General features: G+C 44.7%; 1 pseudogene; it reads right to left on the minus strand.

Annotated features, from left to right (window-relative positions):
• Positions 1–7,833: 7,833 nt before the first annotated feature.
• LOC139022987 (leucine zipper putative tumor suppressor 2 homolog) lies at positions 7,834–9,675 on the minus strand (annotated as a pseudogene).
• Positions 9,676–9,939: the final 264 nt, after the last annotated feature.

Here is a 9,939-nt window from a genome sequence, read left to right on the forward strand (position 1 = left end):
CGAATCAATGAGAGAAGATTTTAGATTTTGGTTTGAGCTGCCCTGCCCCATAAAAAACACAAGCAAAATTTGGTTTGCTATTCACAAGAAGCATTGCCTGATGTAAACCATGCCTCGAACAAAATAGATGATAGAAGACCTAAGATTAAGAATTGTTGACTTTCATAAAGCTGGAAAGGTACAAAAGTAAGTCAGCCTATAAATTGTCTATAAATGGAGAAATTTCAGCACTGTTGCTACTCTCCCTAGGAGTGGCCGTCCTGCAAAGATGACTGCAAGAGCACCGAGCAGAATGCACAATGAGGTTAAGAAGAATCCTAGAGTGTCAGCTAAAGACTTACAGAAATCTCTGTAAGATGCTAACATCTCTGTTGACAAGTCTACAATTCATAAAATACTAAACAAGAATGGTGTTCATGGGAGGAGAGCATGGAAGAAGCCACTGCTGTCCAACAAAAAACATTGCTGCACGTCTGAAGTTCGCAAAAGAGCACCTGGATGTTCCACAGGCAACTGGAAAATATCCTATATTGGTTGAGGTTATTGCTGCTGTAACAAGTATAACTTTACGTCCGTCCCCTCGCCCATACCCGGGCGCGAACCAGGGACCCTCTGCACACATCAACAACAGTCACCCACGAAGCATCGTTACCCATCGCTCCACAAAAGCCACGGCCCTTGCAGAGCAAGGGAACCACTACTTCAAGTCTCAAAGCGAATGACGTCACCGATTAAAACGCTATTAGCGCGCACCACCGCTAACTAGCTAGCCATTTCACATCGTTACACTGCCAAAGGAGGGTCAACCTGTTATTAAATCCAAGGTTCACATACTTTTTCCAACTGCACTGTGAATGTTTACACAGTGTGTTCAATAAAGCATGAACAATTATCATTGTTTGTGTGTTATTAGTTAAGCAGACTGTTTGTCTATTGTTGTGACTTAGATGAAGATCAGATCAAATTTTCTGACCAATTTATGCAGAAATCCTGGTAATTCTAAAGGTTCAATACTTTGTCTTCCCACTGTAAGTAAACATACTTTAAAGCTCTACTTAAGTTGTTTTGGTGGTATCTGTACTTTACTATTTATATTTTTGACAACTTTTACCACTACATTCCTAAAGAAAATATTGTACTTTTTACTCCATACATTTTCCCTGACAACCCAAAGTACTCGTTACATTTTGAATCATTAGCAGGACAGGAAAATGTTGAAATTCACACACTTATCCACAGAACACGTGGTTATCCCTACTGCCTATGGTCTGGTGGACTCACTAAACACAAATGCATTGTTTGTAAATAATGTCTGAGTGGTGAGTGTCCCCTGGCTAGCCGTAATTTTTTTAAACAAGAAAATGACTACAGAACGAAGCCAACCTCAGCGTGAGCTTTGGTTGCGAATGTATGAACTTTGAACTCTTATTCACTACAGAACTGATACCTCCTAGCCGTTGACTTAGCAACAGCAGCTGCAAACGTGGGCTAGGAAAGAACAGACAGAGTATCCCGTCTACCACACAACGACGTTACTACAACGCATCCAATTTATCAGCAGAGACATTCTTCAAAGGACAAAGCCTTCCATCTACCACCAACCTACCGAAGCGCAGCTCAGAGTAAATATTTATTGCATTTTCCTTTTCCAAATGGGCGGTAATTTAGAATGCATAAGATTCTGTATTTACGATAGAGACATCGCTTCTCCCTTTGTTCTTCAGTCTTCCCGCTCTTTCACTCAAACCCAGCCCCCTTTTCTTTGTGTAACCAGCTGTCATATCTGTTCCGTCCGCTAGGGACGTTTCCTTTATGATATAATTGTAATCAACGTATGATTAATTCTGTGTATATGTAATTCTGTGTGATTAGTTAGGTATATATTAATAAATAATTAAACCCAATTTTCTATTGCTGATTCAACTTGTTAGCCAGGTTGTGAAGATAACCAAGAATTTACAAATTTCAGATGAGACTGAAATTAATATTGACTGCTATTTGTAAAATATTACTAGGTCTTTAAGAGTTTATTCAGAAGTGAACTGCTCTATAAATATTATTTTGTGGTGCCCCAACTTTCTAGTTAATTACATTTACATGATTAGCTCAATCAGGTAATATTTATTACAGAGAAAGGATTTTATAGAATAGCATGTCATATCACTTAATCCGGCATAGCCAAAGACACGACACACTTCATGAATGGAACTCCAAAGATGTGCAGGTGAGGGTCAACAGGTATCAGAGGGAGCAGAGAGCCTCAATGAGACAAGGCAGCTTTTCACAGCTGAAGAGTCATTCCACTGCTCTGCATGACAGCAATCTCTACTGCAGTCCACACTGCCTTCTCCCACCTGGACAAGAGGACCACCTATGTCAGAATGCTGTTAATTGAAAACAGCTCAGAGTTCAACACCATAGTGCCCTCCAAGCTCATCTCTAAGCTAAGGACCCTGGGACTGAACACCTCCCTCTGCAACTGGATCCTGGACCAGTGGGTAAGGGTAGGCAACAACACATCCGCCACACTGACCATCAACACGGGGGCCCATCGGGTGCGTGCTTAGTCCCCTCTTGTACTCCCTGTTCACCCACGACTGTGTGGTAGTGCACAACTCCAATATCATCATTACGTTTACTGATGACACAATGGTGGTATGCCTGATCACCGATGCCGATGAGACGGCCAACAGGGAGGAGGTCAGAGACCTGGCAGTGCGGTGCTAGGGCAACAACCTCTTCCTCAACGTCAACAAGACAAAGGAGCTGGTTGTGGACTACAAGAAACGGAGGACCGAGCTCGCCCCCTTCCACATCGACAGGGCTCTTGTAGAGCAGGTCGAGAGCTTCAAGTTCCTCGGTGTCCACATCACTAAGGAACTGTCATGGTCCACACACATCTACAGTTGTGAAAAGGACACAACACCTCTTCCCCCTCAGGAGGCTGAAAAGATTTGGCACGGGTCCTCAGAGCCTCAAAAAGTTATACTCAAAATCATTACAAAAGCTGCGTACTGGAAACCTGTGACTATTAATGAAGCCAATCAGAGCTTTCAGAATGACCTTCCGTCCTATCAGTGTGCCTGTCTTCAATGGGAGGAGACCAGGCATTTCTAATTAACACTGCTGGTATGAATCACCAACGTCAGTTTCTTTTATATTTCTTTCCCTTTATTTAACAAGGAAATGCCAGTAAAGTGTTGGTCGGAGCTATGATACTACAGGATTGAAAGGAGAGACTAATTATAGTAAGTTATTTCTATGGTTCCCAGTGGCTGCCAAATGTTGACCGTAGAGATTTAGTCCCATCCCCCTTGGAGCTCCAGGCAATAACATCACCAGTGTAACAGTTCCAAATGACCGGGGTGTCATGCTTAGGCTACTCTATCATGCAATGTCGCACAAACCCTACATTCTCTGGACCGACTCTTGACAGACAGGGAGAAGACTGCCATCATGCACCTACGAATTATCTACATGTGTGCAGGGAGTCTCAAGTCCGGGATAGGAAGACTAGGAAGTGTTTTTTGGTTTTTTTGAGTGAGGGGGGACGAGGGGGGGGCTAGTAATATCGGAAGAGTATTCACGTCCAGAGTGTGTGACAGTTGAGAGAGGACAAGGGGGGAGGCTTACCAGTTACAGTTTGGCATTGATGTTTTGGTTGCTTTCCACTGTGTACATCAGGGAAAGTGCCACCAAAGGCTTTCTGATGCCACGACCCCGACCTCACGGATCCAAGAAGGCTCCATAACGTCCAGCAGCCGAGTGAGGCATCAATATCTTTGACGGGAGCTTTAGTTTTACAATAAATGTTGATTTTTTCTCTTGATATGAAAATCTGTGTCTAGTTACAGGAAGAGAGAGAGATTTTGTTTCTTTCCTTTGATTGAAGAGGCGAGATCTTCCCAAGCTGCACTCTCTCTTATTGCTACATGCTTCTAATTCTTCTGTGTCCATAAAAGAGGTCCAATACATAGAAAAGCCGAACAGCACTGTCCGATGAACAGAGCATTATGAATTTTTTGTGTGCAAAATGATCCAGGTATTCTCTGGTGTGCCTAGTTTGTGGTCTTGCGTGTTGATAATGAATGGTTGCACTTCTATCTGTGCCAAGAATCCTTTATACTTCTTAAATACTCCAGTGTTTTGTAACTCAGAAAAGACCAGGCTGTAGTTTAACATTGCTACGTCTAGATAGTTGATTGAACCATTGAATAGTGTATATGTAACATGAGAACACATTGTAAAAGTGGGACTTTTGCCTCGAGTCCTGTGGAACAACGTAAACACAGTGAGGGGGTGATGTATTTTATTGTGATGTCATCATTATGTGCTGGTCGTCAGATAGTCACTGGTGCTATATCAGATACTGATTTCATTGATTGAGATCTTTGTGCCCTTTTTCTGCGACTCCATTGTTTCAATACCCTGATTTGGCAGGTTTGAGTGATGCCCTGCTTGTTTCTCAAGTCAAAGTCATAGTATCCTCATATGAGTGCATGGTACTATAGCTGGGGAATCAAACCCATGGTGAGAAGGCAATGAAGGTGTGTTTGGTCTGAGGGTGAATCTAACTTGGAAGGAAGCCCACTTTTAACCTGTTGAGATACACCCCTAAATTCTTTAAGTCCGAATGACGAATGATGATGGAGTCTTTTGACCTGGGCAGGTAGTCAGCTGTTCATGTGAGGGCCTAGAGCGGAGGGTGATCCCAGTGTCTAGAGAGTAAATAACCCTGAGACAGAGATGCTCCTTTCAATGTCATGACACTAGATCACTTAGAAAAAAAGGGTTCCAAAGTCTACTTCGGCTGTCCCATGGGGGAGACCCTTTTTTGGTTTGAGGTTCTGCTGGAACCAAAAGGTTTCCTATCTGGAACCCAAACGGTTATTCAAGGGTTATCCTATGGGACAGACAAAGAACCGTTAGGTTCTAGATAGCAATTTTCCCAAGAGTGTAGCGAAGTAAAGAGTGCTGGTACATGTGGTTAGGGGAGTAAGCCTCGGTACAACCCTCTGTAGTCTGGATGCAATTTAAAAGGTAACCTGTTTCTTATCCAAAATAAGTGGCACTAATAGCGAATAGGGTTCCATTTTGGAGCAGACCTCTCAGTAGCAGTGGATGGGGAAATCAGATAAATCAGGGTGTGGTCTAATTGTCATGGGGAGGAGAGGAGGGTATGACAACGCTTGGTTCACTGGGTTAGACTACGCCCTGTTGGTTCTAATCTCCTGGGGTTAGACAACGCCCCTAGTCTGGTCTCTAATCTCACTGGGGTTAGACTAGCCCTGGTCTGGTTCTAAATTCACTGGGTTGACTAGCCTGTTGGTCTCTACTCTCACTGGGGTTAGACAACGCCTATGTGGTTTTAATTCACTGGGTTAGACTACGCCACTGTCTGGTCTCTAAATCTCACTGGGGTTAGACTACGCCCTGGGTCTGGTCTCTAACATAAATGGGGTTAGACCCCCTGTCCTGTCTCTAAATACTCACTGGGGTTAGACTTAGCCTGTCTGTCTCTAATCTCACTGGGGCGTAGATACGCGGTTGTAAATCACTGGCAACTTGTATGGTCCCTCTAGTTCAGTAGCGGCGATCTCTCGAAGTGGATGTCGTTGCTGCCGTGTGGATGTTCGTAGCCTCACATCTCTGTTCATCCAGCTCTAGACTGAGCTCCTATATCTTTCCAGATTCTGTTCTCCTGTACATCTGGATGTAGTTCTGCTGGCAGCTGCTTCTGGTAGCAGGATACTTTTCCTTTTCTGCTGCAGACCTACCTCTCCTCCTCAAATCGACCAGTGCTCCTCACTGCTCTCTCTTCGTACATCAGCTCTGCCGCCTCAGCCTCTCCACTGACACCAACACAATGGATTGATTTGGTTGATTAACTGTTGACTGGAAGTTTATTTGATCATTTAAATCCATATGAAGTTGTTCATATCACAATGTTATAAACATACACAACAGAGCAGTATAAGTTTATTCAAGCACTATTCTGTCAATGAAATGGTAAAAAATTATTGAAACAGTCTATGTTTTTTCCAAGTGTGTTGGTTGGTTACATGTATTCGTACGGTTTTACTGTCTGAACACTAGAGAAACCAGAAACTATGTGCAATGGTGTGAGGGTTGGGGGTTTCATAATGAAGACGAAAGAAGAGTATAGCACTCGTTGTTGTTGGGAGTCACCTGTTGCCTGAGTCCCAGCAACAGCTTTCACAATCTGCCTCTGAGCTTGGTCTCATCACTCTTCCCCCCAACCAGCTCCCTCCCTCCCGCTCTTTCGGTAGCCCCACAGAGGGGCTGTAGGCCCTCTTCCACCCGACGCCCAGCAGAGGGGCAGGTCTACATTGGCCCTTAGTGGCCTGGTGCTGGCCTTCCAGGAAGATAACCTCCTTCTGATTGGCCGGGCATCTCGGAGGCGGGAACTCTTCCTCAGCGTTCCGATCTTTCTGCGGAGCAGCTCGGCTTCGGTCTCTCTGGCTGGGAGCTCATTCTCGAGACTCCAGCTGCAGGGAGCGTGTTCGTAGGGCGACCAGCATCCTGGTGTAGCCTGCCTTGTTCTGGAGATTCGGACACGCTCTCTCAACTGGGAACTGTCAGGACCAACAGTCCCGCCCTTCTGGCTCGTCTGATGATCTTCAGTTGCTGTTGAAAGGAGATCTCACATGATTTCTGACACAGATCTGGGGAGGGAAGGAAGGAGGAAATGAGGGAGAATAAATATTTTGTGAATATTGAGATACTTACTTTGAAATTGGTGTACATGAATCAACCTGTCAATGTCCCTCCACCCTTGCGCCACTTGGTTCTTCAGCGTGGTCCCAGCTGGTCCTGGCTCTCTCTGTATAGAGGCACAACTCCTCTCCAGCTCTTCTCTGGTTCTGCAGCGAGTAGGAGAAGTCCTCCTTGAAGTTCTTCTTCTCTGTGCACGTTGGAACCATGAAATAAGACACAGACGTTACATGCTTGACACGCCGCTCACGTGTCGCTTTGAGAGCATTGCAAATACAATTGTAACATCATGTTATTCAATTATTGGCACCACTGCCTGCGTGCACCCATTAGCGTCTGCGTTGGCCAAGCGCTAATATGAAGTCAGTTCTATTTTGTTGACGCTGAATGGAGTGCAAGTCCTGCTCTCCCTCTCCTCATTGGTTTAAGAAGCAGATACCACGTGCATCTCGTATTGGTTATGCCACGTGGGTGATTGAAAGATGAACTGGTTCGTGTCATCGTGGTAACCTATGGAAGTTAGATCAATCGACCATATAAAGTAAGAAGAAAAGCCTGGAAGGAGGAGGGAGACTAAGATAACGATTCGGTTACCGTTTTAGTGTGGATTAATTTTCGGAGGTAGAGGCTCTTGTGCATGTTCAGGTAGATAGACTCAACGTTTATTCCCAGGACATTAGCTAGCAACAGCAAGTAGCTAGCTAAATAATAAATGTTTTCAATGCTTTTTCAACTTGTCCAAATTAATATATTGGTTCCGAGTTTGTTTTTGGATATTTCAACCTGCGTGTCGGGATCGCGTTTGGTGTGGGGAAAATCAATTGCGCACATTGTATGGTTGCACGTCGGCGGCCTGTTGGGTAAGGTGTAGGGTGACATTTTGACAGTCCGAAATGAATGAGACGCATACCGAAAGAAGTAACTATATACAGTAATTAAACAATAATATAATAGCTTTTTCATGTAACTTGCAACAATACCTGTCACACAAAGAAGGGCCCTGGCTTACTCAATAAAGTGACTGAAGTATCTCTGTCTGTTACTGTAGTGTAAGGCCTGTTGGTACTCTCTGGGGCTTCTGTGAAGCCTGTTTCCTGCTTAGAGGAACAGCTTGTTCAGCTCTTCGCTCTCTTTCACAGGAAGTGCTTCCTCGTATACTACAGGACAGGAGGTAGGGTTAGAAGATCAACAGTTTAGAGGTTTACATACGTTACCACATCCAGAGGTTAAACTGTGAACGCAGCAACTAGTATGGTCAAAAGTATACATGAAAAAATATAAATGTAACATGTAATCGTGTTGTTGCATGTTTCATGAGCTGAAATAAAAAGATTCCAGACATTTTCATACGCACAAAAAGTTATTCTTTCACAAATTATGTGCAGCACATTTGTTTTAATCCCTGTTAGGTGAGGCATTTTCCTTTTGCCAGTTAATTCATCCACCTGACAGGTGTGGATAAATCAAGAAGCTGATTAATAACATGATGATTAACACATGGTGCTCTTGTGCTGGGAAAATAAAAAAATCTCTGGGCTTATGGCATGGTAATCAAAATTGCAGTTTTGTCACACACCCAACAATGCCGAAGATGTTCTCAAGTTTTGAGGAGCGTGGCAATTGGCATGCTGATGCAGGAATGTCCACCAGAGCATTGCAGAAATCTAATGTACAGAAGCCACCTCCCACATCGTTTTAGTGAATTTGGCAGTACGGCCAACAGGCTCACAACGCAGACGCATGTTTAACACCCAGCTCCAGGAGTCCACATACGGCTTCTTCACCTGCGGGATCGTCTGAAACAGCTACCCAGACAGCTAATGAAAGAGGAGTATTTTCTGTCTGTAAAAGCCCTTTTGTGGGAAAACTAAATTCTTGATTGGCTGGGCCCTGGCTCCCAAATGGGTGGGCCTAGCGCTTCCAGGCCATCCTGGCTGCGCCCTGCCCAGTCCATGTGAAATCCATAGATTAAGGGGCGTAATTTATTTATTTAATATCAACCTGTATCATTGAAATTGTACGCATGTTTTCTTTATATTTTCGTTCAGTATATATGGAATAATTGAGCTTAGTAATAGAAACCAAGCATGAAAGAAGAAACAAACATTTTAATCATATTGCTCCTCGAGGAACACTTTAGGCCTGCTTAAATCCCTCTCACCTGACAGATGGCGGCCTCGTTCTCGTCCAGGTTCTTTCTGGTGCTGCAGCTCCAGGTCTCTCTCCCTCAACTTCTCCTGCCAGCTCCCTAACCCCCCTCGTAACCCTCCAGGGTCGGGGCGAGCGCCCACAACGACCCGCTGTCCGACAGGGGCTGGCCTCGCCCACTCAGCGACCCTGTGCTCTTACTGGACGACGACCGCCGCTGTCCGAGTTTGAGTGACGTGGGAGGTAGAGTGGGCGTGACCTCCGTTGATCCCCGACCCTCCGTTTGTGGTGGTGGTTCTCCAGGCTCCGGGCCCACCCCGGGACCCCACAGACCCTGAACCGACCGGAGGCTCGCTATTGGCCAGGCTGCTGTGGGGTGGGCAGGCTGGACAGGGAGTTACGGCCAGAGTCTGACATGGAGCAGGAATGGCTGCTGCGAGCGTTGCGTCCTCCGCTGTTGAGTTCCTCTTGCTATCTGAGGAAGAGGACGAGCCGACCAGAGGTACAACGTTCCCGTAGCTCCCGTGCATTGACCACGTTATTGAACACGGTATTCACGTTATTGACCACTGTATTTCCGTTATTCCCGTTGATAGACAGGGGCATGAGGAGGTTGAGGCTGCCTTGGCTCTCAGAGAGGTTGCCCCTGGTCTTCGGGGAGAGGTACTGCACTGATGGCGGTTCTTCGGGACCACCGTTTTTGAACGCGGTGGGACGGATCAGAACCTTCTCCATGTTCTGCAATGGAAGACAGTATTTGTTAATGAAGACAGTATTTGTTAATGAAGACATTATTTGTTAATGGGAGACAGTATTTGGTAATGAAAACACTATTTGTTAATGAAGATAGTATTTGTTAATGAAGACAGTATTTTGTAATGGAAGATAGTATTTGTTTAATGGTTCCTGTTGTTCGTATCAAGTGCATTTCCAGAAAACTCACTTTAATACATTTAACATTGTTGTTTTTAACGATAAATAATGAATTATTATCATGTTCATGATTTTCCTTATTGCCTGATATCAAAATCAATTGAATCTAGACTAAGACCTCCT

Source organism: Salvelinus sp. IW2-2015, linkage group LG25, assembly GCF_002910315.2.
Source record: "Salvelinus sp. IW2-2015 linkage group LG25, ASM291031v2, whole genome shotgun sequence".
Lineage (NCBI taxonomy): Eukaryota > Metazoa > Chordata > Actinopteri > Salmoniformes > Salmonidae > Salvelinus > Salvelinus sp. IW2-2015.